We start from the raw sequence: 15,906 nt of genomic DNA, 5'->3' as shown, positions 1-15,906 counted from the left end.
AAACAGGCAAGAGGCAGTGAAGTGAACTGTGTTGTGCTCTGTGTGAGTTCAGAGTAAGGGTTGGATGTGCAAAGGTCTTGAGAGGTAGAATTGACAGGCCTTGGCAGCAGATTAGATGCATATGGGGAGGAATGAGAGTGAACAGTCTAGAGTGAGCCCAGGGTGGCCAGCCTCAGGGACTGGAAGGATGGGCACAATAGTAAATGGGAAGGTGGGCTGAGGAGAGGGCTTGGGGACTCTCTGTTTTGGTCTTGTCAAGTTTGAGATGCTTATCAGGATCTGTAGCTCATGATGTCCAAGAGACATTTCATGATGTGTGACTGTTGCTTAGGAGAGAGAACAGGGATGGATAAATAAATCTGGGAATCATCTGCATAGAGATGAGAATTGAGCCCCTGGGAGCTGATGAGATCACCAAGTGAGATAGTCTAGAGTGAAAAGGAGGGGCTGTAAGAGAGACCGTGGAGCCTTTGCGGGGTGTTTACAGTTAGGGGGAGTAACATGGGTGAAGAACGAGCAATGGAGACTGAGAAGGAGAAGCAGGAGAGAGCTGGTCACAAAAGCCCAGGAAGAGAGCCTCTGTAAGAAGGTAGACAACAGTGTCTCCTTTTGCCAAGAGACCAGGAAGGATGAGGGTTGTAAAAGAGCCTCGGACTTGGCCATTAGGAGCTCACTGGAAGCTTGGAAGAGGGCAGTTTTAGCTGGAAGCTTGATTGCAGAGGGTTTAGAAAAGAGTGAGGGGAGAGGGGCAACTAGCTGGCGCTATAGTGGACAAAGCACCGGCCCTGGATTCACGAGGACCTGAGTTCAAATCCAGCCTCAGACACCTGACACTTACTAGTCGTGTGACCCTGGGCAAGTCACTTAACCCTCATTGCCCTGCAAAAAGAAAAAAAAAAAGAGTGAGGGGAGAGAGGTCCCCAGAACACATGACTTTCTCAAGGAGTTTAGCTGCAAAGAGGAAGAGGAGCTAAAGGATGATTGCTCTAGGGGAGGCCCCAGCCGCGCCTCCTCCAATTTGTACTTGTGAAGTTGGTGTTCTGAACCCAAGAAAAAGGCTTCCTATTCATTTCTATTGAACTTCATCTTCTTCCATACAGCTTAATGCTCTAGCCAATTTTTTTTTCTGGATCTTTTTAGATATTGACTCTGTCCATAGACTAATTCTGTTTGTTTGTTTGTTTGTTTGGTGAGGCAATTGGGGTTAAGTGACTTGCCCAGGGTCACATAGCTAGTAATTGTCAAGTGTTTGAGGCCGGATTTGAACTCAGGTCCTCCTGAATCCAGGGTCAGTGCTCTATCTACTGCGCTACCTAGCTGCCCCTCATAGACTAATTCTATCCCTCCCAGGTTGTTGTCATCCACAGATGTGATGAGCATGCTGGCCATGCCTTTTTCTTTTCTTTTCTTTTCTTTTTTTCTTTTTGGTGGGGCAGTGAGGGTTAAGTGACTTGCCCAGGGTTACACAGCTAGTAAGTGTCAAGTGTCTGAGGCTGGATTTGAACTCAGGTTCACCTGAATTCAGGGCTAGTGCTTTATCCACTGCACACCTAGCTGCCCCCTGGCCATGCCTTTTTTTTTTTTTTAAAGGCATTAATAAAATACTTATCACCGCTGGGCTAAGCACAGATCCCTGGGGTACTTCCCTGGAGGTCTCTTGCCACACTTGCCCTTCCGGTTGTACCCATGGGAATCACCAGAAGTGACTGGTGAACAACCATTGTATATGGCTGAGGAGGCTCTTTGTGGCATCTTGGGATGCATCTCCTTCCCTACATCATTTAGGAAATCCAGACTTCCTGGGATCACTCAGCTTTGGAGTTCTATCCCATGACTGAGCTGTCCAGATCTGGTGAAAGAGTGAGTGAAAACTGAGGTCTAGCCAGCCTCAGAGGTACTTCATGCCCTTTCAATGTCTAGGAATCTGCCAGGAACCCCAGGACTATGGGACATCTTGTCATCTTCCCTACCCTACTAAACCCCACCCCAAGCTTTCTATTCTCTCTCTCTTTTTTTTTTTTTTTTTTTTTTTGCGGGGCAACGGGGGTGAAGTGACTTGCCCAGGGTCACACAGCTAGTAAGTGTCAAGTGTCTGAGGCCAGATTTGAACTCAGGTACTCCTAAATCCAGGGCCAACATTGTAACCACTGCGCCATCTAGCTACCCCCTCTATTTCTTGCTATAGGAACAGCAGTTAAATCAATACTAACATTGCTAGGGGAAAGGATATGTCAATTGGCTCCTTCATATCTCCTCTGTGTCTACTTCCTGGTCACCACTCATAAGTGTTTTCTCTTCCTATTAGAATGTAAGTTCTTTGAGGGTAAGAATGGTTTCACTTTTGTATTTGTATCTCTGGTGCCTGAGACAATATAACTACCATCCATCTGCCCATCCGTCCATCTGTCCACCTGTCCGTCCATCCATCCATCCATCCATCCATCCATCCATCCATCCATCCATCCATCCATCCATCCATCCATCCATCCATCCATCCATCCATTCACTCATCCATCTTTCACATCCATCCATCCATCCATCTCTCCATCTCTCCATCTCTCCTACATGCCCTGGGAAGGCAATAGACTTCTTTGTTGTTATTACCCGGTTCACAAACAGCTGCCTTGATTACTCCAAACAGGGAGTCTCCATCCATTACTACTTTTCAGTTCTTCCTTTGACCCTTAGTGGATGATCCTTCATCTGACAGCTTTGGTGGCTCCATTATTTCATGCTGTGGAGGACAACAGCTGCTTTCTCCTCAGAACATCCAGTGCCCTTTTCAAGAAGGACCTCAGATTTGTTTTTCAGTTCTGCACTTTGTAGACGGGGCTTCTTGCTTCTCTTCCTTCTCTGTGTGACATTTCTCCACTTTGCAGTTTCTTCACAAGGGTTAATTCTCCACTTCAAATTCTTTTATTCCCCATTGAAATCCCACTTGCATTTTTTTCTTAAAAAGGAACAACAACAACAACAACAGTACTTTTTAGTAAGCTTACAATGTGCCAGGCACTGTGCTAAGTGTTTCTTTTCTTTTAATTTTAATGTTTTATTTTTCCCAATTACATGTAAAATCAGTTTTTAGCCATGTTTTTTTTACAATTTTGAATTTCAAATTCTCTCCCACTGTCTCTCTCCCCCTTCATTGAAAAGGCAAACAGTTTGATAAGGGTTTTAGATATGCAGGCATGCAAAACATATTTCTGTATTAGTCATGTTGTGAAAGAGAACACAGACAAAAAAAAAACCCAAAACAAAAAAAATCCAAGAAAAAGATATAATAGGTAAAATATGACTATTGCTATTACTGTGTACAATGTCCTCCTGGTTCTGCTCACTTTACTTTGCATCAGTTGATGTAAGTCTTTCTAGGTTTTTCTGAGAGCACCCTGCTTATCATTTCTTAAAGCACAATAGCATTCCATCACAATCCTATACCACAACTTGTTAACCATTCCCCAATTGATGGACATCTGTGCTAAGCATCTGACAAATAATTTCTCATTTGATCCTCACAACACCCTGCTGTTATGACCCCCATTTTACATTTGAGGAAACTGGTGCAAAAGTGAAATGACTATTTCAGAAATGCTTTATTATTCCTGAGTACCTTGAATGTGGAGAAAGTACCTAGTGTCTCCTTACCTTGTCCTCTAGGGGAAAGATTGGCCTACCCTTGGCACCTAGATGGAAGCCATTGGGCTGTGATGGGAGAATGTAGGAGAGCATTCAGTGCAAATAATTTCAAAATTGCCAGTGTCCTTCATGCAGACTCAGGTTCTTTGTCTTGTTTTTTTGAACTTCACTTATAAGGACCTTGGATGACCTTTGAAGCCTTTTCTTACCTCTTCACTTGATGGTCACACTCTGTTTCCTTTCCCTTTTCTCATTAAACTCTTTCACCAATTTGTTTTAATTACATTTCTTAATTTTGCCTCCCCCCTTTTTTTTGGCCTGTGAGCCTTCTTTTCAGATTCTTACTGTTTAATCCCTTTCTTCTATCAGATTAAACCTGTGTTCTCTGGTGCTCTAGTTTCTTTCAGCTTATTCTCAGTTTCTCCTAAATTTCTCCCTCTCCCAGATTCATTCCATGGCTTTCTTCAGAAGTCTAACCTTCTCAAGAGTCACTTTTACAATTTCTTTGTTCTTTGTAAAAAAATAAATTTTTGTTGATATCTCTTGTTTTATGTCACCTAGATTTTCCCCCAGCATTCCTCCTCTTGCCCTCTGAGAGAGCCATCCCTTGTAGCAAAAGATTTTTCAAGAGAAAAATGAAAAATCAGCAAAAACAATATATGTTAAAAATCTTACATTATATGTAATACTCTATACTCATAGGCCTCCCACCTCTGAATCAGAGTAGGAAGAGGTACCTTTTCATACCTCTTCTTTGGGGCCAGCTTGTTCTTTGTAATTTTGCGACATTCATTTTTGACTTTTTTCTGGTGGTTCTTTCAGTTTCCATTGTTGTAGTCACTGTCTATTGTTTTCTCTGCTGACTTCACTTTATATCAGTTCATCTCTTTACATGCTTCTTTGTATTTATCCCAGTCACAGTCAACATTCTGGGACACTGATGGACCACTGTGTGTTCAGAGGCAGCTAGGCAGCACAATGGATAAATTGCTAGACCTGGAAGGAGTCAGGAGGATCTGAGTTCAAATCCAACCTCAGATACTTACTAGCCATATGACTCTGGATAAGTCATTTCACAGTTCTCCAGATAAACTGTGGTCCATGTTCACATCATAGGATCATGAAATTTAGAGATCATTAAGTCCAAGGTAGGCCTAGAGAGACTGAGTAATTGGCCCTCAATTCTATAGGTTTAGAGTTTATTGGGGGGGGGGTGTTCTCAATGCAAAAAGACCTGGAGATTTGAGTCAGTTGCTAGGTAGCTTCACCTAAGTTAGCAGTGATGCTATCATGTCAGGATATTGTTTGGAATGTGAGTTTAGAATCAGGCTGGTGCCAAAAGCTCAGGATAACCAAAAGGCAGGTTTGTTTTTCACCCTTTGCAGAGGGAAAAGAAAAGCCTCAAAGGAGGAAGAGGGCGGCTGTCTGAGGAGGGAACTGAAATGACAGCCAGTGACAGGAAAAAAGGCTCAGCTGTCAATTGTTTTCTTCTGTCTTCTCCACCCAGGAGAATATCTTTGGACTGAAAAGGACAGAACAGGTATGACTCATAGCAAGTTGATTTCCAAGGTAAGGAGATAGTAAAAGAACAATTAGCTGCTGTTATGAGTTCAAGTCACCTGTCCCAGAAGTAGAACTTTCTCGGTACTGAAAGAACCATTGGAAGTGACCTTAGCCTGTCAGGGGTTGTCGAAAGACTGAAGGATGGAAAACTACTTAGTGCAGGATTGGAGGAGGAGGGTAGATGCTACCTTGGCAATGGGACTCGAGGTTATCGAGCTTGATTTTGTTCTTGACGGCACAGAACTTATTTAAGGGATGGCTAGTGAGCCTCTAGAACAGAAAGCAGTGCCTGCCAACTCGCGGCCTGGCTTCACCAAGGACGCCTCTGCCAGACTAACCTCGTTTCCTTTTGTGACAAGGTCAGTCAGCTGATAGTTCAAGGATATTCACTGTTGGTCTGGTTTTCCTGTTTTTGGGGGGTTTTTAGTGGAGCATTTGATAAAATCTCTCATACTGTTCTAGTGAAGAAACTGGAAGGGATGTGGGCCAGATGATAGTGTGGTGGTAATTAATAATTACTGAGGAAGCAAGTCAAGCTCTCTGATTTATCTCTGATTTATTATCAAAACAGGCACAGTAAGTGGGTCAGTGGACTCTCCAGTCAGTCCAAAGACCTGTGACCTGCTTAATACAGTGATTGGCATATGGTAAGCACTTCACTATGATTCTGTCATTTTTGACCCTCACAACAACCCTGGGAGGTGGGTACTGTTATTATTTTCCTCTTTACAGATCAAGAAACTGAGGTAAACAGAGATTTATGATCACACAACTAATAAATTTCTCAGACCAGAATATAACTTGGCTTCCCTATAATACAGTGAGATTGATCTGATTGGTGAATGACTGGACCCACAAGAGTTCTCATGAATTTTAGATGTCCACTTGGAAAGATGTCTGCAGTAGAAGGTAACCCAAGGGTTTGCCCAAGGTCCTGGGCTGTTTAACATTTGTGTCAGTACATTTTATGTTTTTTTTTCTTCATAGTATTTAATTTTTTTCCCAACTATATGTAAAGATAGTTTTCAACATTCATTTTTGTAAGATTTTTGAGTTCCGGATTTTTCCTCTCCCTCCCTTTCCTCCCCACTCCCCAAGAAGGCAAGCAATCTGATAGAGGTTATATGTATAATCAGTACACTTGATGAAGGTGCGATGGCATACAAGGCACATTTACAGATTATGCAGAGTTGGAAAGAGTAGCTACCTTGAAAAGCAGACCATCATATCTTTATCAGCTGTACTGATACCAATGCTAAGTAGCCCCAGGCCAAGCACAAATCCCTGGAGTATCTCCCCTGGGATTTCATAAGGATCCTGACAGCTTAGAACACTGGGCCAAATTGAACAGAATAGAACTTAATAGACTATGGAAAGCATTTCATTTGAGTTCCAAAATTCAAGCTCAAAAAGACAAGGTCAGGAGGGATGACTAGACAGCGGTTGATTTCAAAGATATCAAGATGGTGAAGAGTCTTGAGTTCATATCATGGAATGATCAGTGAAAAGAATGGGGGTTGTGTAGCCTGAAGAACAGAGGACACAGGAGATACACAAGAGGGCATGTTCAAGACTTGTTGTGTTTGCACCAGGAGCACATGAAGGTGGGAGGTTAAGAGAGAGAGTTCTTCCTTAGGTTTTCCAGAGGCAGAATGCACTGCCAGAGGAGTGGTTAGTCCACTGGCCTGCAGATCTTCGGTAGGGGTTGGATAACCAGTCGCCAGGGAGCTCTGAATGGGATTCTTTTTCACTTATGGGTTGGAGTGGATGCCACATGAGCAGTGATCAGTTTCTCATGCTTCCTAATAGCAAAAAGCATCTTAAAAGTAAGTTTTGATGAAGAAATTAGGAAGGTGGGTTGTGTTGGGTAGGTCTGGGTAAGGTGTTGGAGAGGCTTGGGGTGCTAAAGGACACCAGGAAGTTGGTCTGGGTTACTTAATTTTAAACTTACTAACTGCTAAGAAAAGAACTGATCAAATAAATGTACAAAATAAGGGGTAGAATCTTAATCCCCCCCTCCCCCCCCCCCCCCCCCCCCCCCCGGCCCTGCCAGCCCCTTAATGAGGCAGAAGCTTAATAAAAGAGCAGACAACAGATCTTGAGCATAGCATCCTCTTCCAGACTGACCTTTACCACCTTTGGCTGTTTTCTTGTGTCTGTTAATTTTTAAATTTATAAAGTTAATAGCCAGCAACAAAAATAACCAAACTTATGAAACACGGGGTAGATGTCCCTTAAATCTCACTGTAAACAATTAAATTCCATTCAGCAAGCATTTATGACACACCTACTGCATACATAACAAGGGTAATAGTAGTTCGAGGACCTGAGGTACAAAGAGAACCTGAAAACAGTTCTTTGCACCCTTGGAGCTACAAATTCTCCTTGGGGAATATGATCTCTAGACTAGAGATTCAGCAAATTCAGTCTGGCCCAATATGCATTCAAGGGTCTGCTGAGTGCCAGGGCCCCTGCCAGGTGCTGGGAGAGTGACCCCGTGGAGTTTTCGTTTTCTTGGGAGGAAACAACTTATGGAGATTACATCATTGAATGTGGTTGAATCTAGTAGAATTGACTGCTGACCAGCAAATGAGGTTGGGGGAGAGTCGGGCATGGAGTGGGGAGTGTGGAAGTGGCTAGAGCAGAGGACTCTGGCAGGCCTAGCAAGGCTGCCGCTTTTATTATGTCTGGTGCTTCCATCCAGGTTCCTTTCTGTGCTTTTTAGTGAGGCCCAGTGTTAGCTAGAGCTGTGTGCAGCCGTCCAGAGAGACGCCTGTGCTGGTCCCCCCCCACCCCCCCAGTCCCTGCAAAGAAGACTCATTCATTCACAGAGCTCATGGGCCTACAAGAGTAGAAGTGACTGGGAGCCTGTCATCCAGGGGCTGGGCCTCTCTTACAGTTCCCAGGAACATGAGAACACTTCGTTCAGCTTGTTTCTAAGGAATAGTGTCCAAACGGCTCCATTCCTGGAGCCATCTCTGAGTCTCAAGGTACCTCCCTAGGTAGAAGACTCTGGTACTGACTGATATTTCTTAGCTCTATGACTAGGCAGCTAGGAGGCGCCAGAGGGGCCTGGAGGTGGCAGGGAGAGCTGAGTTCATATTCAGCCTCAGATACTTACTAGCTGGGTGACCCTGGGCAAGTCACGTTACCTCTATTTCTTCATCTGTAAAACAGAGATGATAATAGCACCAAGTTCCCAGGGTAGTTGTGAGGATCCAGTGAGGTCATATTTGTGAAGCATTTGCAAACTGTAAAGCACCATATTATTACTGTTTATTCTATGACTGTACTTAAATCAGATGGCCCCTTCGAACCTCCATTTCCTCCTCAGTGAGGAGGGAGAGGATTTCTACGTGTTCTATACCTGCCAGCAACATTGTGAACAAAGTCTTCTGTGAGCCCCAAAAGACTGTATACGCGTGATTTCTTCTTTTCACTTTTATCATCATTTCCCCTTATTAGAGATATAAGCATTGGATAGAATTATCCCATTACCCTAGGGCATCTTCTGAAGCAAAAAATAGAATCTTGTCCTTATAATTGGTTTTTCCAATTACCTCTGTCACCGCTTTATTGGAGTTTGGCGTAACAGAGGGTCACTATTAAACCATTCCATCTATTGGACATTAAAAAGTATTTGAAATCGTATTTGAGCATTTGTCTGTTATTGCTGACTGAAAGCCTTTCTGTAAAGTGAAAGTTTTTGTGAAATTTTCCCTGTACTATTTCTTCTCCTTCAAGTACTTATTATTTTGTTTTGTGGGCTCTGGATATGCTAATCACCACTGTTTCCCTTTCTCCTTTTCTTGACTGTGAGCAAGACTTGGTTTTCAGACAGAGAGGAGGAGCTTTGGAAGAGCAAACACAGCAGCCTCTCTAGCTGATCTCCCCTTGGTGTGCAAGCTGGGAGCCTTTGAGTCTTTCGGGGACAGTTTGGTTCCCTTGTGATGGGTCCTTGGTTGTTTGTTTTAGCTTGATCAGATTTGGGGAGAAAGTAGCTTTATGACTGTAGAGGAAGGAAATCTGGATTTGCAGTTTTGCAATTTGACAAGCACTTATGAAGGGCCTACTGTGTGTAGACACTGTGGTTACTTAGCACAGTGAATGTAAAACCAAAACAGTTCCTGTCCACAAGGAACTTCTACTTTAGGGGGGTATCGGGGGTAATATGTGTGAGAAAATGAAATGCAACAAATCTGCAAATTGGCTTTGGAGGAGGTAGGTGCTGGCACCTGGGGTGGTCCAGATGGGCTTCCTCTGGGAGTGGTGCTTGAGCTGAGCCTCGAAGAAAGCTGGGAATTCTTTGAGACAGACTGGAGGGCACCCCTCACAGCCAGGGTCCTGATGAGTCCAAGATGGATTAGGAGAAGATTGGTGTGTAAGGGAGATCGAGTAGATCTGGATGCTCTCTTTGTCTGCTAGCGAGCAAGTGAGTGAGCGAATGAGTCCTTCTTGCTTGGCAAGGGCCATGGAACTATGACAGCAGAGTCCCACTAGAAAAGCTTGCCCAGAGGCCTCTTAGGCCACATTTTCTGGCCTTCATTCGCTCAGTGTCTCAGGTATAACACCTATTGGCTGTTGGCTGTGTTGTAGTGATCCTTGAGTGCAAGATGCCTTCTTGTTAGGAGTTTAGTCTGCTTTGTTGGCTCAGTTTAAATTCATTTTGCACATAAAGTTTGATGAGATAAATGACAGCATTTGTCAGGGACTGTTACTTTCCTAGGATCAGAAGAAACCAAATAATAATGCTGCTAGAAATGTTAAATTCCACTCAGAATACTGGTGTGTTAGGCTGTGTTTTATTGTCAGATGAGACGTTACTGGCAAGCGTGGGCCGCATTACCAATGGAACCATTTACAATGATGTATGATTATATTTTTAAAAGTTTATTTGCATGCACTCACTCCATTTCCCATTTTGAACTATTAGAGAATGACATTTTCTGTTGTGGTCTCACAGCACCCCTCCTTAAGAGGCTTTTTTCTTTGCTAAGTCTCTCTCTTCAAGTTCAAAAAAGAAAAGCTGAGTGTCTGATCTGAACGTAATTGAAATTTTAGATTTCAGACCCTCTCTCTGAACTGACTCTGCCTCCACAACTTCCTCTCAAGAGAGCTTCAAGCACAAACCCAAATGGGCAATCACTGGAATAAGACTTGGAAATGCAGTGTCTGCCTCCAAGTATCTTTATTCCTTCTACATCTTCCATTGGTCAGAGGAGAAATGAGAAATAAGGTGGGCAGACAGGACATTTGGAAACACTGGTATTTAACTTCCTTGGGCAAAATCCCAGGGGAAAAAAGGTTTAGCTGTGACTCTAGATTCACTTTACCAGGGCAAGGTGGGCTACATTATGCCTTTAGGGTCCTAGGGCACCCCTGAGGGGTACAAGATCTTGCTCTAATGCCACTGGCTCAAGCCCCCATTCCTTCTTGTTCCCTCCCCCCAATCTTCCCCCACCCTTTTTTTGGGGGGTGGGGGGGCAAGGCAATCAGGATTAAGTGACTTGCCCAGGATCACACAGCTAGTAAGTGTCAAGTGTTGGAGGCCAGATTTGAATCCAGGTCTTCCTGACTCTAGGGCTGGTGCTCTATGTGCTGTACCACCTAGCTGCCCCCACCCCTCACTCTTAACCAATAGTGATTCAGCTGCCAGTTTCATTTGTAAGCAATTCACATCAGCCAGTTTTTTACAAAGGACTACTTACTCTGAAGGTAATAAAAGTACAAACATTTTCCCTCAACATTTGAGGGCTTACTCTCTCCTGTAGTACTTAAGTCTCTGGGGAAGCCACATGCACACGTACACAGCTGCTGCATGCACACACGTGCACAGGCGCGCACACACACACACTCTGCCCCCTCAACTCCAGTGGCATCTAGGATCAAATATAAAATGCTGTGTTTGACATTCAAAGCCCTTTATAACCTGCCCTAATCCTACCTTTCTAGTCTTCTTACACTTCACTCCCCACCATATCTTCTTCCATTCAGTGGCACTGGTCTCCTGTCTGCCCCACAAATAAGGCACTCCATCTCTCAGCTTTCTTCATGTCCTTTTGTAGTGCCTGAAGCTTGACTCAGCTCCTGCTTCAGTGAGCCAAGTCTGTGATTGTAAGGCACAGACAAGGGTCACTTGAAGTTGAATTCACTATGGAGTTTATTGCTAGGATACCCACCCATTTAGGAGACAGAAGATACCATGGATATATGTTCCACATTCAGGTGGAGCCTGGAAGGGATGAGAACCCAGCCCTGGCCAGCCCTCCCTTCTAGGTGTGCGCTGCCCCAGAGCTTGGGATCTGTCAGGTTTTGAGCAGCACCTCACCACAATAGGTAGGTGGGTAGGTATGCAGGTAGGCAGACCATTTACTAAGCACTTGTGTGCCAGGCATTGTGCTAAGTGCTGGAGAATACAGTAGAAGCAAACAATGCAGCTTCCATGGTCATGGGGAGGAAGACAGCACATAAAGGGGATGAGCATGGAAATGGGGCCCCAGTGATGTGGAGGCCCAGATCCCAGCCACATGAGTAAGGCCAAAGCTGGCCTAGCAAAGCCCCCGCTGGTTCCTGGGGCAGAGGCCAGTTTTGGTTGGAGAAGAGGTGGAGGTGGTGACCTGACATCACACCAGTTGTGGGCAGGTTGGGTAAGGAGAGACATGGGTAGAATCTCGAGTCAAAGGCTTCATCCATTGGTCTCATTGGGCATTCTGATTGGCTCTGCCTCCTTGGGGAATGGACTTGGCGTCTTTTATGCCTTCGTGTGTCATGTGATGCAGCCTCACACATGCCTCGCCCTTCTCTTTTGCCCTTCAGGTGATCTGTGTTTGTGACTCAGAGAGTCACAGACTCTCAGAGTTTGAAGGGAGCTCAGAGGCTATGTGGTCCAAGCCATAAGTCCACACAAATCCCGTCGACTACACACCTGACAGTGGTCGGGCCATGCTCAGTGACCTCTGCAACATGGTGACGAGGGAAAACAGTCACAGGACTGGGAAAGAACCCGTGCCCTGCTCTGCTAAAAAGGAAAGCCAATGGACCAGGCCAGTGAGCTGGACTCCAAGTCCCTGCCAGGTTCTAGAATGTCTGATTAAAGAGATGACTGACTAACTCCTCAACCAGAACGGGCTTCTCACAGCCTGTGTGGCTGCCCCCAGAATAGGACTGACCGAAAGGGGAGCCCAGCTTGTAGCAGAGCCAGCTGACCAAAGCATTCCTCCAAGGCTCATGCCCTCTGCTTGTGGAAGGGATGGAAAGAGAGAGAGAGGGAGAGGAAGAGGGAGACAGACAGACAGACAGAGAAAGAGAGAGACAGACAGGGGGGCAGGGAGAGGAGTCCAGTTCAGTTAGGAAGGTTTAAAGCAGATTCAGTAGCTGGACCCTAAAAATAAGCATTTGTGGCTCTTTGTTACTGAGGAAAGGTGGACTGCTTCAGTGGGCATTTGCTAAGGACCTGTCCTGGGCCCCAGGCTGCTATTTAACATCTTTATTGATGACTTGGAGAAAGATCTGCAAGGTCTTCTCCCCAAATTTGTAGATGACTAGAAGCTGGGAGGGAGAGCTGACCCACTGGATAATGGGAGTCAGGGCCCACAGTCTTACCTTGACCAGTGAGAATACTGAACTGAATTAAGAGCATGGAATTGAATAAGGAGAGATGTAAATACAGCCTTACATGGAGAGTAAAAACATTAGATTCACAAGTAAAAGTTGGGGGAGGCATGAGCAGAGAGCAGTGTTTCTGAAAAAAAAAAAAAAAAAAGCTGGGCATTGGGGGTTTGTGGCCTGTGAGCTCAGTATGAGACAGCAGTGGGGTGGGATCTTGGGCTAAGAGAAACAAGTACTGAGGAGAAGGGAGGTAATAGTTCATAGTTAGTAAATAGTTAATAAACACCTGCCATGTGCCAGGCACTGTGCTAAGTGTGGGGGATACAGACAGGAAAAGAGACAGACAGTCCCTGCTCTCAGGGAGCTTACACTCGAATGAGGAAAGAAGGCCCAGAACAGGAGGCCGAAGGGGAGGGCCTGGTGGAGAAGTCAGCCAGAGAAGGCCCAGAGGAGTGTGGCCAGGAGAGCCGGGAGCTGTCTGTGCTGAGATCTCTTCTGAAATGGAAGCTCAGAGTTCATGGCCTCACCCTGCCGTCTGAGGACTAGAGTGGTGATGAGGCAGGGTCCCAAGGCGGATGAGATCTCACCGGAAGCGGAGAAGTCAGCCAGAGAATCCCAAGGAGGTGGGGGGCAGCCCCAAGAGAAGGAGGAGGTACCAGCTTTACGGTCCTCTCTGGGATTAGGCTTCACCTGGACTATTGTGGTTGGTTTGGGGGACCCTAGTGTCCAGGGAAGGGCAGACAATGGGGAAGGGGACCTTGTGTTCACACCATATTGTCAAAGCAACTAGTGATGATTAGACGGAAGAAGAGAAGATGGGAGATATGTCTTCAAGGGATGTTATATGGAAGATGGGTTCACTTTATCTTCCTGGTCCCAGGAGACAGGATAGGAGCAGTGAGTGGGAGACACAGCAAGGTGGATTTAGGCTGATACAGGGAAGAATTGCTTCCTAACAATGAGTCATCCAAAAGTGGAATAGCGAGTCTTGGGGAAGGTATTGCAAATGTGATATTATAGGTAAAGGACTTTATAAATCTGAAAGCATTAGAGAAACATTGTCCCTCTCTCTCTCTCTCTCTCTCTCTCTCTCTCTCTCTCTCTCTCTCCCCCCCTCCCTCCCTTCCTTCCCCTCTCCCTCCCCCTCTTTCTCCCTCCATACTTCCCTTCCCTCTTTCTCTTGAATTCCCTTTCACTTGAGTTCTTTTTTTTTTTAATTAATTAATTTATTTTTGGTGAGGCAATTGGGGTTAAGTGACTTGCCCAGGGTCACACAGTTAGTAATTGTCAAGTGTCTGAGACCAGATTTGAACTCAGGTCCTCCTGAATCCAGGGCCGGTGCTTTATCCACTGCGCCACCTAGCTGCACCTCTTTTTTTTTTTAGTTAGAATAAGGTAGTAGTTTATTTAGGGGCAAGGGAAGGGAAGGGTAGGGGGAGGGAAACCATGAAAGAAACCCTTGGACTTCTCATGGGGAGATAGGCACAAAGCATGTGGCTCAGAGGTACCAATCTCCCACTTGAATTCTTGAAGCGAAAGCTGGATGACCACTTGCTAGGAATATTGTTGATGCTTTTTAGGTACCAATTGACCTGAATAGTCTCTAAATTTCTGTTGTTTTATGAAGTGGTCGTCCTTATTTCACTTGAAGACCTCACCGCCAGGGAGAACCCCTCGCCTGCCCCAGATTTGGAGTTGGACAATAGTTCAGCAGCCTGTCCTTAGTATTCCTTGGAAGTGGTCATGCCACCTGTTCCTGAAACTTCTGGGTGTGGGGTGTATTTTATTAGTTAAACATTGCTTATGCCAAACCGAATTTTGTTTCTCTTGTTTTTCAGGCAAGGAAGCTGGTGAGAAATCTTTCATTGGGTGAATACTCCCACCAAATCACCCAAATGTTCCTTTGCCTGAAGACAGGATTTCATCTTTGAAACAAGAAGTTTCTCCGGAAGGTATGAGAAGTTTCCTTAGCATTCCATGCTTAGCTGCTTCATTGTATATAGCTCATGATGTCAGCACCCTGGCATGTCATGCACACAGCAATTGGCTGCCTGAACCAGTGACACTTTGGAAGATTACAGCTAGTTTGGTGTCGTTTGGTCCCGTGTAGGGCCGGCCATCTTTGAGTGCAGCAGATGTGGCCTTAGAAGACTTGGTCTGCATGTCTGCTGGCTGTGTCACCCTGGGCATGGAGTCACTTCACTCTCCTGAGTCTCTGCTTCCTCAGACTTGTTCCGCTGAGCTCATGAGATTGCTCAGAGGAGAGCACTTGGTGGGCCTTGGAGTGTTGCAGAAGGAGGAATTAGGGCTACTTACCGTATTCATGTTGTTTAGTCCAGTTTCTGGGTTTGACTTTGTCTTTGAATTGTGCCGGCGGGCCTCAAACATTATGTCCCTGAAAGTAGTGCTTGAAAGGGAAATCTGTCCACTGAATTTAGATTTTTCTAAGGGAACAAAATGATGAAGGTTCCTACTACGAATACTAATAGGTTCCAGAACCTATTGATCAGTTTCTTTTAGAAGTGGCTATAAATGACCTGTTTTCTCAGCTCTTGGCAATCTCTCTCCTTGTGGCATAGCATGGAGCTGTCCTAAAGGAGATGTGAAGGCAGGGTTATCTGATTACTAGGTATTGCCTAAGGTTGTCTTTATTTGAGATCCTGGGAGCCAGCTTCTGGGGGGCACAGGAAGCGGCTAGAGGGAGCCCTGTGAGAGCAGATGACGCCGAGACAAAGGGCAGCGGCCTGGGGCACAAGGATCATGTTTAGGGCTTGTTGGGAAGCAGACTGGGTGATGGAGTGTGTGTTCTCTACTCTCGTGAGAGCATGGCTGTGCTTGGCACTGCACTGCAGGCCTCTCTTGGAGCTGAACTACTACCGATACAGACCTGATTTTTGTCACATGTACCTTTGGATTCTTTCCCAAGACATGGGCTGTCATTGTTTCTGATAGAGCTGGGGAACCAACCTTGTTCCTTCAAGTACTGAATTCTCTAGAGGAAATATGGCTTATTTTCCTGGCTATCTGAAAACCCAATTCATAGTTTAGAAATATGGGGGCAGCTCGGTGGCGCAGTGCATAGAGCACCGGGCCTGGAGT

The 15,906-nt window shown here is 45.3% G+C and overlaps 1 protein-coding gene across 12 annotated transcripts in view; it reads left to right on the top strand.

The window, feature by feature from the left end:
• Positions 1-15,906, top strand: part of PPP6R2 (protein phosphatase 6 regulatory subunit 2) — a 152,905-nt gene that overhangs the window by 30,975 nt on the left and 106,024 nt on the right. For 6 of the 12 annotated variants that reach the window (XM_043968423.1, XM_043968421.1, XM_043968420.1 and 3 more), the window contains one exon: positions 14,646-14,759. The gene's annotated coding sequence lies outside the window, so the exon portion shown is untranslated. Of the gene's footprint in view, positions 1-5,021; positions 5,177-5,770; positions 5,847-5,931; positions 6,109-14,645; positions 14,760-15,906 lie in introns of all 12 variants that reach the window. The other 6 variants (XM_043968429.1, XM_043968428.1, XM_043968417.1 and 3 more) reach the window with 3 other exon arrangements.

This window comes from Dromiciops gliroides, chromosome 5 (genome assembly GCF_019393635.1).
Source record: "Dromiciops gliroides isolate mDroGli1 chromosome 5, mDroGli1.pri, whole genome shotgun sequence".
NCBI lineage: Eukaryota > Metazoa > Chordata > Mammalia > Microbiotheria > Microbiotheriidae > Dromiciops > Dromiciops gliroides.
The sequence above is the reverse complement of the archived record's forward strand: the minus strand, read 5'-3'. Positions and strand labels throughout refer to the sequence as shown.